Source organism: Arachis hypogaea, chromosome 16 (genome assembly GCF_003086295.3).
Source record: "Arachis hypogaea cultivar Tifrunner chromosome 16, arahy.Tifrunner.gnm2.J5K5, whole genome shotgun sequence".
In the NCBI taxonomy this organism is placed as follows: Eukaryota; Viridiplantae; Streptophyta; class Magnoliopsida; order Fabales; family Fabaceae; genus Arachis; species Arachis hypogaea.
The window spans coordinates 66,700,271-66,711,164 of record NC_092051.1 but is presented as its reverse complement, the minus strand read 5'-3'; the positions used below and the strand labels follow the sequence as shown (position 1 = coordinate 66,711,164).

Here is a 10,894-nt window from a genome sequence, read left to right as displayed (position 1 = left end):
AAGCATGTCAGAAGGACACTTTTTGGTCAACTGTTTGTATCTTTCCCAAGCTTCATAGAGGGATTCACCTTCTTTCTGTCCGAAGGTTTGAACATCAGCTCTAAGCTTGCTCAGCTTTTGAGGAGGAAAGTACTTGGCTAAGAAAGCCGTGACCAGCTTATCCCAAAAGTTCAGGCTGTCTTTGGGTTGAGAATCCAACCATAATATAGCTCTGTCTCTTACAGCAAAAGGGAAAAGCATGAGCCTGTAGACTTCAGGATCTACTCCATTAGTCTTAACAGTATCACATATCTGCAAGAATTCAGTTAAGAACTGAAAAGGATCTTCAGATGGAAGTCCATGAAACTTGCAGTTCTGCTGCATCAGAGAAACTAATTGAGGTTTCAGCTCAAAGTTGTTTGCTCCAATGGCAGGAATGGAGATGCTTCTTCCATGTAAATTGGAATTAGGTGCAGTAAAGTCACCAAGCATCTTCCTTACATTATTATTATTTTTGGCTGCCATCTCGTCTTCCAGTTCGAAAATTTCTGAAAGGTTATCTCTGGATTGTTGTATTTTAGCTTCTCTTAGTTTCCTTTTCAGAGTCCTTTCAGGTTCTGGATCTGCTTCCACAAGAATGTTCTTATCCTTGCTCCTGCTCATATGACAAAGAAGAGGGCACAGAAAAATAATAATAATAATAGAGATCCTTTATACCACAGTATAGGGATCCCTGTGTGAGTAGAAGAAAAGGGGGAGACAAAGAATGTGATATAATGGAAGAAACACAACTGTGAGGAGGCTAGATATGTGAGATGAGATGTTAGGATATGAATGAATAAATAGAATAAGATGGGAGAGGGAGAATTTTTGAAAATATTTTTGAAAAAGAGTTAGTGATTTTCGAAAATGGTTTTTTTTTTTTGAAAAATGTTAGTAATTTTCGAAAATTTTTGAAATCAAAAATAAAAAAAATAAAAATAATTAGTTAATTAAAAAGAAATTTTGAAAAAGAGGGAAGATATTTTCGAAAATTAGAGAGAGAGAGTTAGTTAGGTAGTTTTGAAAAAGTTAAGAAACAAACAAAAAGTTAGTTAGTTAGTTGAAACAAATTTTGAAAACCAATTTTGAAAAGATAAGAAGTTAGGAAGTTAGAGAAGATATTTTGAAATCAAATTTTTGAAAAAGATAAGAAGATATTTTTGAAAAGATATGATTGAAATTAGTTTTGAAAAAGATTTGATTTTTAAAATCACAATTAATGACTTGATTCACAAGAAATCACAAGATATGATTCTAGAACTTAAAGTTTGAATCTTTCTTAACAAGTAAGTAACAATCTTGAAATTTTTGAATCAAAACATTAATTGTTATTGTTATTTTCGAAAATTTGATATAAAAATAAGAAAAAGATTTTTGAAAAATATTTTTGAAATTTTCGAAAATAACTAAGAATTTTGAAAAAGATTTGATTTTTGAAAAAGATTTTGAAAAAGATAAGATTTTCAAATTGAAAATTTGATTTGACTCATGAGAAACAATTTGATTTTAAAAAATTTTTGAAAAAGTCAATCCAAATTTTCGAATTTGATGAGAGAAAAAGGGAAAGATATTTTTTTGATTTTTGAAATTTTTATGAAAAACATGAAAATTATGCAATGCATGAAATTTTTAGATCAAAACAATGAATGTATGCAAGAATGCTATGAATGTCAAGATGAACATCATAGACACAATTTTGAAAAATTTTTAATGCAAAGAAAACATGCAAGACACCAAACTTAGAATTCTTTAATGCTTAGACACTAAGAATTGAAGAATGCATATGAAAAACAAGAAAAGACACAAAACAAAAAATCATCAAGATCAAACAAGAAGACTTACCAAGAACAACTTGAAGATCATGAAGAACACTATGAATGCATGATATTTTCGAAAAAATGCAAGATGCATATGCAATTGACACCAAACTTATAACATGACACATGACTCAAACAAGAAACAGAGAAATATTTTTTATTTTTATGATTTTCTAATTTTTTTGGATTTTTTTTTGAAAAATTAATTGAAAAAAAAAAAGAAAAATAAGGATTTCAAAATTTTTAATATGAATTCCAGGAATCTTGCATTCTTAGTCTAAAGCTTCAGTCCAGGAATTAGACATGGCTCACTAGCCAGCCAAGCTTTCAAAGAAAGCTCCAGTCCAAAACACTAGACATGGCCAATGGCCAGCCAAGCTTCAGCATGTAACATAAGAGAATATACTGCTCATTGCTTATCGAAGTAACTTGCCTCTATGTTGATGGTTTGGAAGCCTCAGCCCAAAAGAATTTAGACATGGCTTTACAGCCAGCCAGGCTTCACATGCTTCATGAAATACTAGAATTCATTCTTAAAAATTTTGAATAAAAATATATTTTTGAAAACAAAATTTTTTTTCTTTTTTCGAAAACAAAGGAGAAATTTTTGAAAAATTTTTTGAAAAATTTTTGAAAACAAAACAAAAAGAAAATTACCTAATCTGAGCAACAGGATGAACCGTCAGTTGTCCAAACTCGAACAATCCCCGGCAACGGCGCCAAAAACTTGGTGCACGAAATTGTGATGTCCAGGCTCGAACAATCCCTGGCAACGTGAGCAACTTGGTACGCGTAATCGTGATTACACTTTAATTATGTAAAATTCATGGCTCTTTCTTTTCCTGGCAATGGCGCCAAGAATATGGTGCTAATACCATGGTTCACAACTTCGATACAACTAACCAGCAAGTGCACTGGGTCGTCCAAGTAATACCTTACGTGAGTAAAGGTCGAATCCCACGGAGATTGTTGGTATGAAGCAAGCTATGGTCACCTTGCAAATCTCAGTCAGGCAGATATAAATTGATAATGGTGTTTTCGAATATTAATTAATAGAATAGGGATAGAGATACTTATGTAATTCATTGGTGAGAATTTTAGATAAGCGTATAGAGATGCGTTTGTTCCTCTGAATCTCTGCTTTCCTGCTATCTTCATCCAATCAGTCTTACTCCTTTCCATGGCTGGCTTTATGCAAGGGCATCACCGTTGTCAGTGGCTACATCCCCTCCTCTCAGTGAAAAATATGCTCACATGCTCTGTCACAGCACGGCTAATCATCTGTCGGTTCTCGATCATGCTGGAATAGGATTCACCCTCCTTTTGCATCTGTCACTAACGCCCAGCACTCGCGAGTTTGAAGCTCGTCACAGTCATCCAATCATTCAATCCTACTCGGAATACCACAGAGAAGGTTTAGAATTTCTGGATTCTCTTGAATGCCGCCATCATTCTAGCTTACGCCACAAAGATTCTGGTTAGGAGATCTAAGAGATATTCATTCTAGCTTATTTCATGTAGAACGGAGGTGTTTGTCGGACAAGTGTTCATAGGGGAGAATGGTGATGAGCGTCACACATAATCATCACCTTAATCATGTTCTTGGGTGCGAATGGATATCTTAGAAGCGAAATAAGATGAATTGAATAGAAAACAGTAGTACTTTGCATTAATCTTTGAGGAACAGCAGAGCTCCACACCTTAATCTATGGAGTGTAGAAACTCTACCGTTAAAAATACATAAGTGAAAGGTCCAGGCATGGCCGAGATGGCCAGCCCCCAAAACATGATCAAAGGATCATAAGGTAATCCAAAGATGTCTAATACAATAGTAAAGGGTCCTATTTATAATAAACTAGCTACTAGGGTTTACATGAGTAAGTAATTGATGCATAAATCCACTTCCAGGGCCCACTTGGTGTGTGCTTGGGCTGAGCTTGAGTGTTGCACGTGTAGAGGTCCTTCTTGGAGTTGAATGCCAGCTTTTGTGCCAGTTTGGGCGTTCAACTCTGGTTTTGGATCCTTTTCTGGCGCTGGACGCCAGATTTGGGCAGAGAGCTGGCATTGAACGCCAGTTTACGTCGTCTATTCTTGGCCAAAATATGGACTATTATATATTGCTGGAAATCCCTGGAAGTCTACTTTCCAACGCAATTGGAATCACGCCATTTCGAGTTCTGTAGCTCCAGAAAATCCATTTTGAGTGCAGGGAGGTCAGAATCTAACAGCATCAGCAGTCCTTTTTCAACCTCTGAATCTGATTTCTGCTCAAGTCCCTCAATTTCAGTCAGAAAATACCTGAAATCACAGAAAAACACACAATCTCATAGTAAAGTCGAGAAATGTGAATTTAACATAAAAACTAATGAAAACATCCCTAAAAGTAACTAGATCCTACTAAAAACATACTAAAAATAATGTCAAAAAGCGTATAAATTATCCGCTCATCACAACACCAAACTTAAATTGTTGCTTGTCCCCAAGCAACTGAAAATCAAATAGGATAAAAAGAAGAGAATATACTATAAATTCCAAACTATCAATGAAACATAGCTTCAATCATATGAGCGGGACTTATAGCTTTTTGCCTCTTGAATAGTTTTGGCATCTCACTTTATCCATTGAGGTTCAGAATGATTGGAATCTATAGGAACTCAGAGTTCAGATAGTGTTATTGATTCTCCTAGTTCAGTATGATGATTCTTGAATACAGCTTCTTTATGAGTCTTGGCCGTGGCCCTAAGCACTTTGTTTTCTAGTATTACCACCGGATACATAAATGCCACAGACACATAATTGGGTGAACCTTTTCAGATTGTGACTCAGCTTTGCTAAAGTCCCCAATTAGAGGTGTCCAGGGTTCTTAAGCACACTCTTTTTTTTTGCTTTGGACCTTGACTTTAACTGCTCAGTCTCAAGTTTTTTTCTAAGATATTCATTCGCAATTCAACCTGAAGGTGATGAACGTGACAATCATCATCATTCCCTATGAACGCGTGCCTGACAACCACTCCCGTTCTACCTTCGACTGAATGAGTATCTCTTAGATCTCTTAATCAGAATCTTCGTGGTGTAAGCTAGAATGATGGCGGCATTCAAGAGAATCCGGAAAGTCTAAACCTTGTCTGTGGTATTCCGAGTAGTATTCAATGATTGAATGACTGTGACGAGCTTCAAACTCGCGATTGCTGGGCGTAGTGACAGACGCAAAAGGATAGTAAATCCTATTCCAGCAGGATCGAGAACCGACAGATGAATAGCCGTGCCGTGACAGGGTGCGTTGACCATTTTCACTGAGAGGATAAGATGAAACCATTGACAAGGGTGATGCCTCCAGACGATTAGTCGTGCCGTGACAGGGCATTTGGATCATTTTCCTGAGAGAAGACCGAAAGTAGCCATTGACAGTGGTGATGTATCACATAAAGCCAGCCATGGAAAGGAGTAAGACTGATTGGATGAAGATAGCAGGAAAGCAGAGGTTCAGAGGAACGAAAGCATCTCTATTCGCTTATCTGAAATTCTCACCAATGATTTACATAAGTATTTCTATCCCTCTTTTATTAATTGTTTTCGAAAACACCATTATCCATTTATATCTGCCTAACTGAGATTTGTAAGGTGACCATAGCTTGCTCAAACCAACAATCTCTGTGGGATTCGACCCTTACTCACGTAAGGTATTACTTGGACGACCCAGTGCACTTGCTGGTTAGTTGTATCGAAGTTGTGAACCATGGTATTGGCACCATGTTCTTGGCGCCATTGCCAGGGAAAGAAAGAGCCATGAATTTTACATAATTAAAGTGTAATCACGATTACGCGTACCAAGTTGCTCACGTTGCCAGGGATTGTTCGAGCCTGGACATCACAATTTCGTGCACCAACACTGCAGGCCAAAGAAGCACAGACATTATGATTATACAAATAAGTGGTGTTGCTAGATACATTGCATAGAAAAATAAATGGCACATCAAACTTAGTGTGACACTTTCTCTTGGAATTGATGCAAGTATCCAGAAAGATTGAAAACAGAATGTTGCAGGGCAACACCAAACTTAGAATGTGATCATATGCCAATTTTATTTGAGAAGAAGCTAAGTAAAAGAAACTGTTGTATTAATAACAAAATCACCAAGAGCCAGAGCTGTCACGAATAGGGGCTTCTTGGTGAGGCATTAACACAAACAGTTAGATAGCAAAAGAAAATAAAGAAACAAAAGAAAACAAAGACAAAAGAAAAGTGTCTAATCTAGTAAATCAATCAACCGGTAGTTTGTTAATCACAATTAATCCCCGGCAACGGCGCCATAAACTTGATGCACGGAAACTGGTCTCTCCACAAATTCCCCTTCGGAAAGTATACCAAATTATCGTCAAGTAATAACTCACAATAGAGTGAGGTCGAATCCCACAGAGATTAACGGATTAAGCAATCAATGGTTAATTGATTATCCTAGTCAGACGAATCATATTGGAGTGATAAGCAGCAGGAATTGTAAATGGCATAAAAGTAAAGAATGTAATAAAGTTCAGAAAAGTAAAATGGCAAGAAAAGTAATTGTAAGAACTAATAAATAAAATGAACATTGGGATAAAGAGATATTGCAATCCTCCGGATCAAGTTCATTCTCATCTCTTCCTCAATCAATGCATTCATTGATCTCCTTGGCAATCTTACGTGATTGGATCCCAATTCCTTGGCAATCCAATCTCTCTAAGCTTGAACAATTTTCCAATTCCTTGATTTAATTGCTCATGGGAAGAGATGAAGTTTGATCACCGATTATACCACACACATTCATAGATCAAAGTATTGGTAAGATTTAATGTCACAATTATCCATCCAACCCCCAATCTAATCCAATGTGAGAGAGCATTTCTAGCATGATTTTCTCATTCCTCTTCCAAGGTTCAGAGGAAATCCAAGTATGAGCAATTTCTCTTCCGAGACAATTACCCAATTGGATGAAGGTTGAAAGCTCTCTAGTAAAATCAAGAGAAAATAAAGAAGAAGAAGAATAAGAACTATAATTGATCCATTGAATCACAATAGAGCTCTTTAACCCAATGAAAAGAGTTAGTTGATCATTGCTCTACCAAAATAGAAAAGAAAGAAAGTGCAGAAAAGTAAAGATGAAGATTGAAACTAAAATTGAAACTTCAAAATTCATAAATGAAAAGTACAAAGAAAACGAAACTACTCCTAAGGAAGAAAAGAAGAGAAAAGGAAGAAGAGTGTAGGAGGGGAGGGGTCCGAAGACCCACTCCCCTTGGAGTGTGCCAATTCACAGAAGTTCGAATTGGTCTTCACTCTCTCCCCCTTCCTTCAATTCTCCGTTCCAGAATGAAATCAATGTAGAAACTAAGGCCTTTTTATAGGCTCTCCTAAATTACAAAATGAAATGAAATTAAAAGCAAATTACAATGAAATAAAAATTAACTATTCTAGATGCTTCTTGTGGCCTTGATTGGTTGACAATTGCGGGCTTGCTTGCTTGAGCTTTGAAGTGGACTTGAGAGAGAAGTAAATCAAATTAAGGTCCAGGGTGACTTGGCTTTATTGCTTTCATTAGCCACACTAACACTACAAGTGTGGCGTTAGTGCGGTTAGTGTGGCTAACGTCACACTTGCTACCCAGTTGGTGTTTTTGGGGCTTAAAAGAAGCCACTGGTTTGTGCTCTAATTTCATGCCCACTATAGAGTATTATATATCGTTAGAAAGCTCTGAATTTCAGCTTTCTAATGCAACTGGAATCATCTCAATTTGACCTCTGTAACTCAAGTTATGCTCCTTTGAAGGTGACAGGGTCGCTGGCATAGTCGCTGGCGTTACTGGAAAAAGTGAGTCACAATAACGTTAGCGATTAGGGGATGAATATTGCCAGGTTCTGAAGTTTAAACTTAATGTTCACCCCATACTATTATATATTGTTGGAAAGCCCTGGATGTCTACTTTCCATCGCCTTTAGAAGCGCATCATTTGGAGCTCTATAGCTCGAGTTACATTTCATGGAAGGTGAAGAGGTCAGCTGGCCTTACTACAGGTTGATACCATGTTCATCTTTGCACTTTCGGGGCAGTTTTTCTCTCTCAAATTTAGTATGCACCATGTAGTGCTATATATGCTTGGAAAGCTCTGGAATCCTACTTTCCAATGCCACTGAAATCACCTCATTTGGAACTTTGTGGCTCAAGTTATTCTTGTTTGAAGAAGGCATGGTCAGGCTGCCAGGTGAGATCTTTGCCCACGTTAATGTCCACGTTAGTGTAACTAACGTGGCCATTAACATGGGTCTTCCTTTGCTTCGCAAACGTTAGTGGCACTCACTTTTTCCACTAACGTTTGCATTTCCCTTTCCTTCCATGTTAGTTCCCACGTTAATGTAACTAACGTGGAAGCTAACGTGGGTCTTCTTTTGCTTCGCTAGCGTTATTGGCACTCACTTTTGCCAATAATGCTGCTCCTTCTTCAAAGTGAATGCCATTAACTTTCTCACTAACGTTGGGGCTTCTCTTTTCTTCCACATTAATGCCCACGTTAGTGGAGCTAACGAGGTTGCTAACGTGGGTCTTCTTGCCTTTTGCTAACGTTAGTGGCGCTAACATAGCCGCTAACATGGCTCTTCTCTGCTTCTTTTGGTCTGAAATCAAGCAAACAAAGTCTATCAAAGTAACATACAAGACAAACTTCATTATACTAAGTGTTCTAATAATACCCAAAATCAAAACTTCACTTAGTATGATCTATTTCATCATATTTACCCTGTATATTAGCTAAAATTCACCTATGCTTGAGATTTTGTTTCATGCAGAGATTTTTCATGCTTTTGCTCCTTTATCAACAGAAATTGTATGAAAACTGAATTAAAATCTACTGAAAAAGCATAGAAAAACAGGCCATAATGCCCTGGCATCAATACCCTACAAAATACTCACAACCAAGCTCCAAGCAACAAGGGTGATAACTCATAGAAAAAGTAGAAAATAAAAGCAAAAGACATAAGTAAACAAGAAAAACAAACACCTTAATATTAACAAAAATGACCAAACAACCAAAAAGCAAGATATTTACACTATCAATATATTTACAACAACCAAAAGATAGCACTCAATTACATCCCCGGCAACGGCGCCAAATTTAAAATTGAGGAGTTTTGCTTGGTTTAGAATCAAGAATCAATTTTCTAGTAGTATAGTCCAAACCAACCATGAACTCTCAAGATCAAATAATAAATTTATTACAAAATATAAACCGAGAGTCTTTCAACCTCGGGTCGTTCTCCCTAGGACGCAATTGGGATTGTTTCTCTTTCGGTTGTGAGGAAAAGGGGGTTTTGTGCAATCAAAGAACAAAAGATTAAAAGAACTTAAGAAATCAAAGAACTAAGCAATGTCCAAAATTGATATAAATGCATGTAAAGAGAAATAAGGCCAAAACTTAGTGAAGATGCTATAAATGCAATAAAAGTGCCTTGACTTGGGAATGAGGATCCAAGGAATCCTATCATCGCCATAACCACAATTATGATAATTATGATGAGTCAATCTCACCTAGTCAACCCCAACCATCGAGGAGTAAGTCAAGCAAGCATAATTGACCCTAACTCATAAGTCCTAACCAACTTACCAAACTAGTTGATAAAAGGCTAGCGTCAATGGAAACAGGAGTCAACTAACTACCCAAGAATTACCACTAAATGTTGGACATTATGAATCTAGTATCCTAGGAACTCAAACCACAAGCCAAGGTGGGAAAATCTACTCAAATTTTAAAGTTGGAATTTTCACAAACACCTTGTGTGCATAAAAACAAAGCATGGAAAATTTGCAAGGAAAAATAACAAACTATAACCAACTATCAACAATATCAAACATATACAAGCAATCAAACATAAAGAGAGCATCAAACATTAAATTCATCAATCAAAACTCCAAGTAACACAAAATTGGAAATATGAACAAAGTACTTGAACCATAAGAAAATAAAGGCAAAAGCAATGTAATTAAAGTGAAATTAAAGAGTACTTACAAATTAAAGAAGCAAAATCCAACGTCAAACTTGCTATAAAATGCTGCAATGGAGATGCAAATTAAAACCCTAAGAGAGCAATTCTACACTACTCCTACTCCTACTCCTAATTACTATCTAAAACTATCTAAGTGAACTCCCTTTCATATGTGTTGAATCCCCCTTTATATAGCCTTCCATTTCAGCCTTCTAGCTTTCTAAAATGGGCCAAGAGCCCTCAGAATTTGCGCTGCACATGTTTCGTTAATGAAATCACGTGTTGGGACCTGTGCGGATGCACAGATGTGAGCGTCTGGACACGCGGCTGAAAATTGACCTGTGCGTACGCATAGGTGCTTGTGCGTAAGCACACATGGAAATTTTCGCTTGTGCACGCGCACGCAGGGCTGTGCGCACGCACACTTCACTGTGTGTGCTTTTCCTTGTTTTCTTTATGTTTTCTCCCTTGTACATGCTTTCTTCCACTTTTACCCATCCATTCTGGCCTAATTGACCTGAAATCACTCAACAAACATGTCATGGCATAAAATGGAATAAGAGTGGAATTAAATTGCTCTATTAAAGCATAAAATTGCATGTTTTTATATTTAGGATCAAATTAGGGATCAAACACAAAATTATGCTATTTTGGTGCTTAAGTGTGAGTTCATGTGCTAGAATCCATCCAAATTGAGTCAAAATATACCATCAAATAAGGACTCATTACTTGGTCACAATCCTTTCTTCGGTGTTGTTATTGGTTGCCTTCACTTCTTTGAATTCAAAACTTGGTGGTTGTGTGGTTACTAGAGTTTTATCTTCATCAAGAGCTTCTCGCCTTGGTGGTTCAATAAGCCCTTCATCTATGTAATTCTCTGCTTCACTTGAGTATGAGCTTCCTTGATTGTCTTCCTCACTTTTTTGTTCCTTCACTTCCTCCTTTGAATTCAACATTTGACTTAATAGCACTTTCATGGAGGAGGTTTGTTGATCTTCCCAAGATTTCTTCATCTCCTCTTCGTATCTTTCAATCACAGATACAAG

At 36.9% G+C, this 10,894-nt stretch overlaps 1 non-coding gene across 1 annotated transcript; it reads left to right on the top strand.

Moving 5' to 3' along the window:
* On the top strand, positions 1–108 carry LOC112761167 (small nucleolar RNA R71). The gene has a single exon (XR_003181575.1). It is a non-coding gene; the product is annotated as a small nucleolar RNA R71 (small nucleolar RNA).
* Positions 109–10,894: the final 10,786 nt, after the last annotated feature.